The sequence below is a fragment of the Acyrthosiphon pisum genome, chromosome A2 (assembly GCF_005508785.2).
Source record: "Acyrthosiphon pisum isolate AL4f chromosome A2, pea_aphid_22Mar2018_4r6ur, whole genome shotgun sequence".
Classification (NCBI taxonomy): Eukaryota; Metazoa; Arthropoda; class Insecta; order Hemiptera; family Aphididae; genus Acyrthosiphon; species Acyrthosiphon pisum.
This window is the reverse complement of record NC_042495.1, coordinates 98,451,252-98,459,988: the sequence shown is the minus strand read 5'-3', so window position 1 is coordinate 98,459,988 and position 8,737 is coordinate 98,451,252. Positions and strand designations below refer to the sequence as shown.

The window sequence follows — 8,737 nt, the reverse complement described above, 5'->3', positions numbered from 1 at the left end:
AACGATTTTGATATTTGTATTATTCAAAAAGTATGAGTCGTAGACACTTGAAAATTTTACCAGTTGTTTAAATTGACATTTTCTTTATATAGTTTTATTTTCAAAATATTTCACTAATTTTTAATCTATTTATAGGCAATTGAAATAATCGATTTTTTTTGATTTTTTTTTTATAAATGTTGATAAAAAAAAATTAGCTGGGACAAAATACTTGAAAATTTAATAGAAGGGTCCACATATGTTGTTCTAACTCCCATTCAAAAATTATAAAAATACATAGGCACAATTTTTTTTATAAGCATTTAAAGTTCAAATTTTGACTAAATACGTAAAAATTACGGCAATGTTCAAATAATCTTAAACAGAAATTCATAAAAGTTTTTCTTTTTAATTCTAAGATTTGGAAATTTAATACAAGGCTCCTAACATATTTTTACTTTAGCAGTTGCAAAATAAAAGGAATACATTGTCACAATTTTTATTTATAAGCATTTAAAGTTCAAATTTTGACTAAATACGTAAAAATTACGGCAATGTTCAAATTATCTTAAACAGAAATTCATAAAAGTTTTCCTTTTATATCTAAGATTTCAAAATTTAATACAAGGCTCATAATATATTTTTACAATAGCAATTGAAAATTATAAAAATACATAGGCACAATTTTTTTTATAAGCATTTAAAGTTCAAATTTTGACTAAATACGTAAAAATTACGGCAATGTTCAAATAATCTTAAACAGAAATTCATAAAAGTTTTCCTTTTATATCTAAGATTTCAAAATTTAATACAAGGCTCATAATATATTTTTACAATAGCAATTGAAAAATAAAAGAAATATATAGTCACGATTTTTTTTTTATAAGCATTTAAAGTTCAAATTTTGACTAAATACGTAAAAATTACGGCAATGTTCAAATTATCTTAGACAGAAATTCATAAAAGTTTTTCTTTTTAATTCTAAGATTTGGAAATTTAATACAAGGCTCCTAACATATTTTTACAATAGCAGTTGCAAAATAAAAGGAATACATTGTCACAATTTTTATTTATAAGCATTTAAAGTTCAAATTTATACGAAATATGTCAAAATTGCGAAAATTTGCAAGTAATTTAGTGGTTGAAAAATCGTAAAAATTTTTTCTTTTATAACTAAGTTTTTAAAATTTGGTACAAGGTTCTCCATAAGTTTTTCTTTAAAAATAATATATCCTAGACTGACAAATCATCTCCGTTCAGAATCGTTTTTCGTATACAATGATATAATATCATTGGATTCAAATTTAATTCCATCCATTACAGTAACCCACTTGTAACCTACTGTACAGCAGAGCGACATCCACGACTTACCCGCCTTTTTTTATATATAGATTTACATCCATGGTTGCAGAATTATAGCCATGGATGGGCCGATTAATATTTCAATGTACCATATTTTAAAGCTCAAATTATTTCAATATTATATTTGAAATTAACCAATGTAGTAGTTGTGAATCTCTAAAAATAGATGTGTAAGACTACACAAATAATTGTACCATATCATATTTCTATTTACTATTTAGTGCCTATATTAATTTTATATTCTTCTTCTTCTTCTTCTATTGGCTATTCTACTCTCTAAGAGTTTTAGCCGTCACTACAATAATATTTTATATTAGTTTATTATTATTAACAATATATTGTAAATTATTTAAAATGAAATAAAAAATGAAAACAACTGTATTATTATTCTATTTGGGTAAATAAAAAAATTCTATACATTATCAATTGAATAACCAACTAATTTGAATGTTACTGTTATAAAATAAATATTTTCTTATTTAATTAACCTGGGAAATTAAAATATTATTTATTTAATTAATAATTTTGATGTAGGCATACTTAAAACTTTTAATACTAATATTGATGCAATTAGATATTGTACCTATTGCATTTTAATTGTTTGTAGCTTAGTTAGTATTGTTCTAGGTATTGTTAAAATTATGAACTTTGTGGAAACTTCATGAAATACTACATTCTAAATAAAATAAAAAGTATAGGATTTATTTAAAACAAATTAAACCATTAATATCTGGTTGAAAATAAAGTGATAAATAATGTTAATTATTAAAATAAAATACAGTGAACTTAATAAATATACCTTACATAAGTATTCTCAAATGTCTCCTTTGAATCTTGGACACAACTTAATGATACGAGTAATGTATTTGGCACTACCTGCCATCATTGCTCTCGAAAAATGACATGTTATATTTGTTTAGGTTCCCCGTAGGATGGATATCTATATGCATATAATATGTAGTTTAGCACAGGTAATCGTTATAGATAAACACATAACAATAGTTTTAATATAAAAAGTATAATAGTACCTACCTTAAAACTTGTACTCCGATGAGGTCATACTCGTGTTTTCTGTATTTCACTTGACCTTTGCTTTAGACATAAAATATATTTTATTATTTAAATAGATACATTTTATATACACGTAAATAATAATAAATGTTCAAGACATTAAGATTTTAGATCTTTAAACCTACTAGTGAATTCCAGCGTAGCAAGCTACCGGTGTACAGTTTCATTACATTTGTCACGTTTCAAAAATCCTCAAAGTGGTAGTATTTATGCAGGAACAATGACGAGTGCACAACCACCTCACAATTGATTTGGTCAACTTATATTTGGATTGCATTATCAACGAGTGCGATTGACAAAAATATTATTAAACGCTGTATAACAAATAAAAAATAAACCAATATAATACTATGTATTTAAAAGTCAAAGGATAGGTTAAACCCATTTCTATTAAGCAGTATTCACATTTGAGTAGCGAGTTTAAGATGTACTTAGTCAATCTAAAATGTCGGTGAAGAAAGCCCTGTGACTCCATAACTATTTGATGATATGTAGTCAAATACTATAAATCATAAATGTCATACTTACAGTATTTGATAATTTGAAGTATTGCTGACTGCCGATACTCGAGAGCCTCAGTATGCCACGTATCAACACAGTAAGTTCATGAAAATTTTGAAGTTAGACATTTGAATGAGCACGAAAGCCTCCCATCATAATTTTATAATAAATATTAAATAATAATAACTTTATTATCTACAAACACAGAATAAATGCTACAAATTCCGACTCTCATTCGTTCGACCCCCCATATCATATTTTATCAATTCTGATAAGGTTACCAATAACCGCAATACTGCATACTGTATTGCCTATGCGTATCTTAAAAGGAGTTTTAATAAACATATTTATTTTTCTGACATAAATCGAGATTCAAGATGGATATAATATTATAATAATTATTATTTTTGAGATTTTACTATTAAATATTAATTATGTTAGCGCCTAGCTTATTCTGCATAGCATTGGTCCGGAGAGATTAAATGCCTATTCATGACTGCCCTTCTAAAACTCTGTAAGCTGCACTGAAATTAAATTATTTGGGTTGTTTTACACCTGTATTTTATGTCCCCAATCATGATAAGTAATAACTATTTAATCTACCAGGTAATATTTGTAATAAGTAATAACAAATATAGCCGATTAAAAAATTATGTTGTACCTTTGCTAAGTATCTGAAAAACAATATTGACCAACAATTTTCATTTTATAATACCTAGACCCAATAAATCTAATTAGGTAATGAAATATGTATTTCAGATTATGAACCGAGTGATTTTACAATGTAGTATTCTGTACAATTTTAATTACGTTTTTGTTTGTGTCTACGCACAAACGTGAATGAATTTATCAAAATCACAATAATTAGCTAATTGTTTTGTAGTAAGAAATTCATAAAAAATATTCTTTTTATATTTAAGATCTAAAAATGTAATACAAAATGTCCCATAAGTTTTAACTACTTATAACAAAAAAAAAAAGTGTGACGGATAGTCAAATTTATTTTTTATGAGAGTTCGAAGTTAAATTTTTTTTGGCGTTGGATATTTACTAATAAATTTCTCTTCAATCGATTTTTCATATTTTGTTGTAATTCAAAAACGAATAACCGTAGAGATACTTAAAAGAATTACCAAATGTTTATTTATGTTTTTATTTATTTTATCATTTTCCACACATAATACAATTTTCAAAATATTTTGACTCATTTTGACTTAGTTTTAGACATTATAATTATAATTTTTTTAAATTTTTCTATGAATTTCGATTATATACATTTTAACAAATTCGATGTGTGTTTATATTATTTACCGTTTTTCCTTAAATTTTACCAGAAACCACCTTCAAAGTCAAAGATTGAATCAATTTTTCTACTATAAAACGTGTCCATCATAGTGCCAAATTTTCTCTTTCATGCACCAACTCGTCGGCATATGCCTCAACTCAGGAAACGATAACGTGGTGTATATAGGTACAAAATATATATAATGTTATTGAACATACATTTTAATACAAAAATACAATAGTAAGCTATATAATATGGTGGTGAGTGCAGAGTGGTGTTACGACCTGATTCTGAATACTGATAGCTAAGACTGTGAGAGTTGTTACGACCTAAGTGGTTTGGGTATCCCTAATCATCTGACGAGCTCTTGTGACGGTCTTCCTTATACGTATATGATCTTATCATTAAGAGTGGTGTCGTGGTGGTATAGAGCGACTTTACTGTACAAGGTGGGTTTTTGGGTCTCGTAACATAATTTGGTATTCCGGTCGATTCGTATCCTTTCTCGTGGACATCGGGTCTACGATTTTTCCGAAAAGAGACGTGTGACAAATGACAATACTTTTATTAAATCAATACTGTGTTCACTACTACACTCTTCGCACTGACCTAAACATGCTTACGATATTAATTGCCTTATTAATTGTGTCACCACACCATTCGTAATGTCTGCTAATGTATTCTATACTCAATATTATACATATATTTTATAGGGTTTACGTAACAGTTCACTCATAAAAATCATACATCGTTGTAAAATAAATACATCAGCACAGAATCTAAAATAGTAATATGTTTGAATTTTTAACGTATGTTATAACTCATTTATCCCACCAGAACCCTGCTTAATGGGATAAATTATTCATATATTTTTACATGTCAAATTTTATTTTTACTGTTATTAATCTGAATTTCTTGAAAAAAACAAGAAAAGTTTTCCTATAAATTGTTATATTTTAAGATATATAATAATAAAAAGTAGTAAAAATACAAAGCTTAATTAAATACTATGATTAAAATATAAATACTAATAATTTATTAAATTTGTATTCTCAACCTATTTTTAATAAAATTAAACTGTTTATTGCTGTGTAGTATTTCTATAATTAATTACATTATGCCCGGGGCCTATCATAGGCAGCCTTTGCAAGTCTAAATCATATTTCTACCATATAAGTACCTACCATTAAAATAATAATAATTAAATTTAATATTTTGATGATAAATATAATTTTCTGTACCGAAAGAAACACGGTTTTTGAAAATGAGAATGAAATTGAGGACATGAATATTATTGGTTCTCTAGCATGCGAAGAAACAATACTAACCCCTAGAAAGGCTACTAAAGTAACGCCAAAACAAAACAAATAAAAACTTTCTGTTTTTCATGAAAATGTATTCGGTGGGTTTACAGCGACGGACACAACGAAAATGACTAAAAAAATTAATACCTAGGACCGCATGCCACTGTGAAATGTAAATGTTCTCGGACTCTCTTCACGACATGGGTATAGAATTTTATAGAATTTATACTAATAATCACAGCCTAATTATGTCACAAATATGGTCAATGTAAATAGTACTGCGGTTGAAGAGTTATTTTTTTTAATTTGGCCAAAAAATCTAAACATCTGGTTGAAGGATTCTTTGGTTTTCTTATTGAGGGGCAGGTATTAATCCTCAAGGGAAATTAAATAAGTCCATGGCAAGCCTCGGTATTTTTAATTCTTTGTAGGTAGGTAGGTACCTATACGAAGAAAAAAGTTACGTGTATAGTTAAGCATGTGAACAGGTATTGTAACAAACATATTATTTTGAATATAAAACATGTGTAATATATGAGTGATTAACTAAAACATTTGTAGTTTATAAGTTATAACCGATATAAAAACCTAAGACTTTTATTTTGGTTACCTATTAGAACAGGTGAGCGGTGAGAAAAATCGTAAACCAAAACAGTAAAATTTGTTTTGGTTCTAACACAGTTGCATTTTAATACATAACCTACAGTTATTCATAATAAATGATAATAATAAATAATTATTACATTAAAATTTATAGTGTGTGGTTTAAGGGCTTAATTTTTACCGAGGAAAGTAAAAAAGTAAATTTTTAAGTTAAATATTTTAAAAACATATAAGTGTACACTGTATACCTATAATATTATATATCTAGCAAGACTTAAAACACTTAAAATAATAATGTACATGGGGTGCGGAAGCGGCGTGAATATCTCGAAAAAGAAGTCTGTACCTATACTGTCCCACTCTGTAAGTCGAATGCCAAACGTCCATGTCTAATACGTTCGATATTTAGTACCAAAAGTATAGCATAATAAACGTTTATCATCGTTTTCTTTATTTGAAAACTATGCCACAACCATGATTTCTCTTTTTCAAGTATTGGCACAAAGTCATGTGATTAAATAACCATTATTGCATAATGGTCTATTGAACGTAGAATTTGAAGACGATCCGATAGAAAAACAATAATTATTTTAATATAGATTTTAAGGTAACTAAAAAAAAAAAAAAAAAATCTATCTTAAATGTTTGTAATTTAAGGAGGAAATATGGGTTTCATTATGAGGCACCTAAATTGTTGGGGCCAAGTGCCCGCATCATGCACTTGCGTAAATGTGGGCCTGCGTTTGCCTTTGATAGTTTATTATTATTTAGTTATAGGTATCGGTGATTATATTACATAAGCATAATATAATATACAGTTTTGACAAATAACAACTTAAAACAAAGAGTTTTTATTTTCTCGATTAATGTCGATGTTTTCATCTCGTCGGCCGAGACAATAACATAACGTTTTGAGCATTCTTTAGTCTATTGTTCATACTATAAAAGGAACTTATATTAGTGGGATGATTCGTTTTTGTTTTTGCGTAGGTACTGATACATATTCTCTCGGTAAACTTAAAATAAATGCATATCTACCCACCAAGTAAAGTTGTATATTACCTACACACGTCACTCACAATATAGTACGATGAAGTAAACCATAATAATGTAATATAATTTTATGTATTAACCAACATTTTATATGGAGTAGGTCGATTGCAATATTCTTGATAATATATTTTATTTTTCTATTTTATTGTGTGCTATACAGACGAATGCTTGTGATCTCCAAATTATTGTTTTTTTTTCCACAAGTCTAAAACGTCCCTATTTCGGCAAAGAATGTGGCGAGCGAATACCTTGTCACTTGTCAGTTGCCAAAGTATGATTATTAAGTACCATGAACTAAGATATCTTAGTCCGTGTTAAGTACCTATTTAATTTTAAATCAAGTAAACATCATCATTGGTCTATAACTCTATATTATTAAAACAATGTAATTATAATTATAATATAATAATAATTAATAATAATAATAATAATAATAATTATAATAATTATAATATAATATATATTACTCTCAATTTTTAAACGGATGAAGTACCTTCACTAGAAGGTCTCTTCATTCTGTGTTTCCTGTGTGTACTAATCATGTGCTTATCATTATAAATCAAGCTTATATTGTTGAACTATTGTAACAGATTGCCTAATAAAAAAATTATGATAAAAAAATAATTCTTCAACGAAATTATTTTATTCCCAAGTCACTCTGATCAGAGTGTTGCGATTACAGTCTAAATTTTTCAAAAATGTCAGGTCACTAGGTAGACATTTAATATTCAGAAAACAACCTTTTTGTTTTTTTATTCAATTTTGGTTTGATCAATATTTAAAATTGACGTTTTGAAACATTAAACGAATGTATGTTAAAATAATTTGATTTAACTCTTTCGGATAGTATTAAATTATTTAATGCACGTGTAGCTAATATAATATACTGTTTTTACTCGACAAGTATACATTTGAGCTCTGGAATTAAATTTAAATTAAATTTTAAAGCTGGTATGAATTAATTAAATAACGTGTTAATAGTATAAATTGTTGAACCAATAAATATAATAAAAATATTCAGTGGAATTTATTATTTTTTGATGTAAGTATAGATTTATGTCGATGTAAATAATATACCTATTTAATTTTCATTAATATAAAATAATTGTTTTTTATAGTTTAACTTTGAACATAGGTTAGTCAAGCACCTATTCTATTTTACTTTATATCCATATATAAGTGTTTAACTATTTAACTGAGTTGATATAAAAAGGTTGGGTCTTGTAGAATGTAGGTATCATTTAGGTTTTCACCAATATTTAAGATAAAACATTGGTAAAATATTATATTGTTATTATTCATAATTGTTCATTATTATGCCATTATAATTATTATGGTACAATTTCCCAAACAATAACATTAAAATATAACAGTGTACATTATTTTATTTACATAACACAAAACAATCAAACATAAAATAATAATAAAAATGTACATAATATTTAGTCTATAAACTTTGGGTGTTTTAATATTTTCCCTTTAATTAAATTCCAATATTTGTATTAGTATCAGTATAAATAATGTATTAAAGTGTATTCTATTAAACAAATACGTAAAAAAAAAATGAAATACATACTAC

The 8,737-nt window shown here is 26.5% G+C and overlaps 1 long non-coding RNA gene across 4 annotated transcripts in view; it reads right to left on the bottom strand.

The window, feature by feature from the left end:
- Positions 1 to 3,139, bottom strand: part of LOC100575064 — an 8,124-nt gene extending 4,985 nt beyond the window's left edge. The window contains exons 1-4 of one of the 4 annotated variants that reach the window (XR_511009.3): positions 2,941 to 3,139; positions 2,538 to 2,726; positions 2,374 to 2,433; positions 2,141 to 2,281 (exon numbers count right to left, since the gene is read on the bottom strand). This is a non-coding gene — a long non-coding RNA (uncharacterized LOC100575064). Of the gene's footprint in view, positions 1 to 2,140; positions 2,282 to 2,373; positions 2,434 to 2,537; positions 2,727 to 2,817 lie in introns of all 4 variants that reach the window. The other 3 variants (XR_003839382.1, XR_119424.4, XR_001679986.2) reach the window with 3 other exon arrangements.
- Positions 3,140 to 8,737: the final 5,598 nt, after the last annotated feature.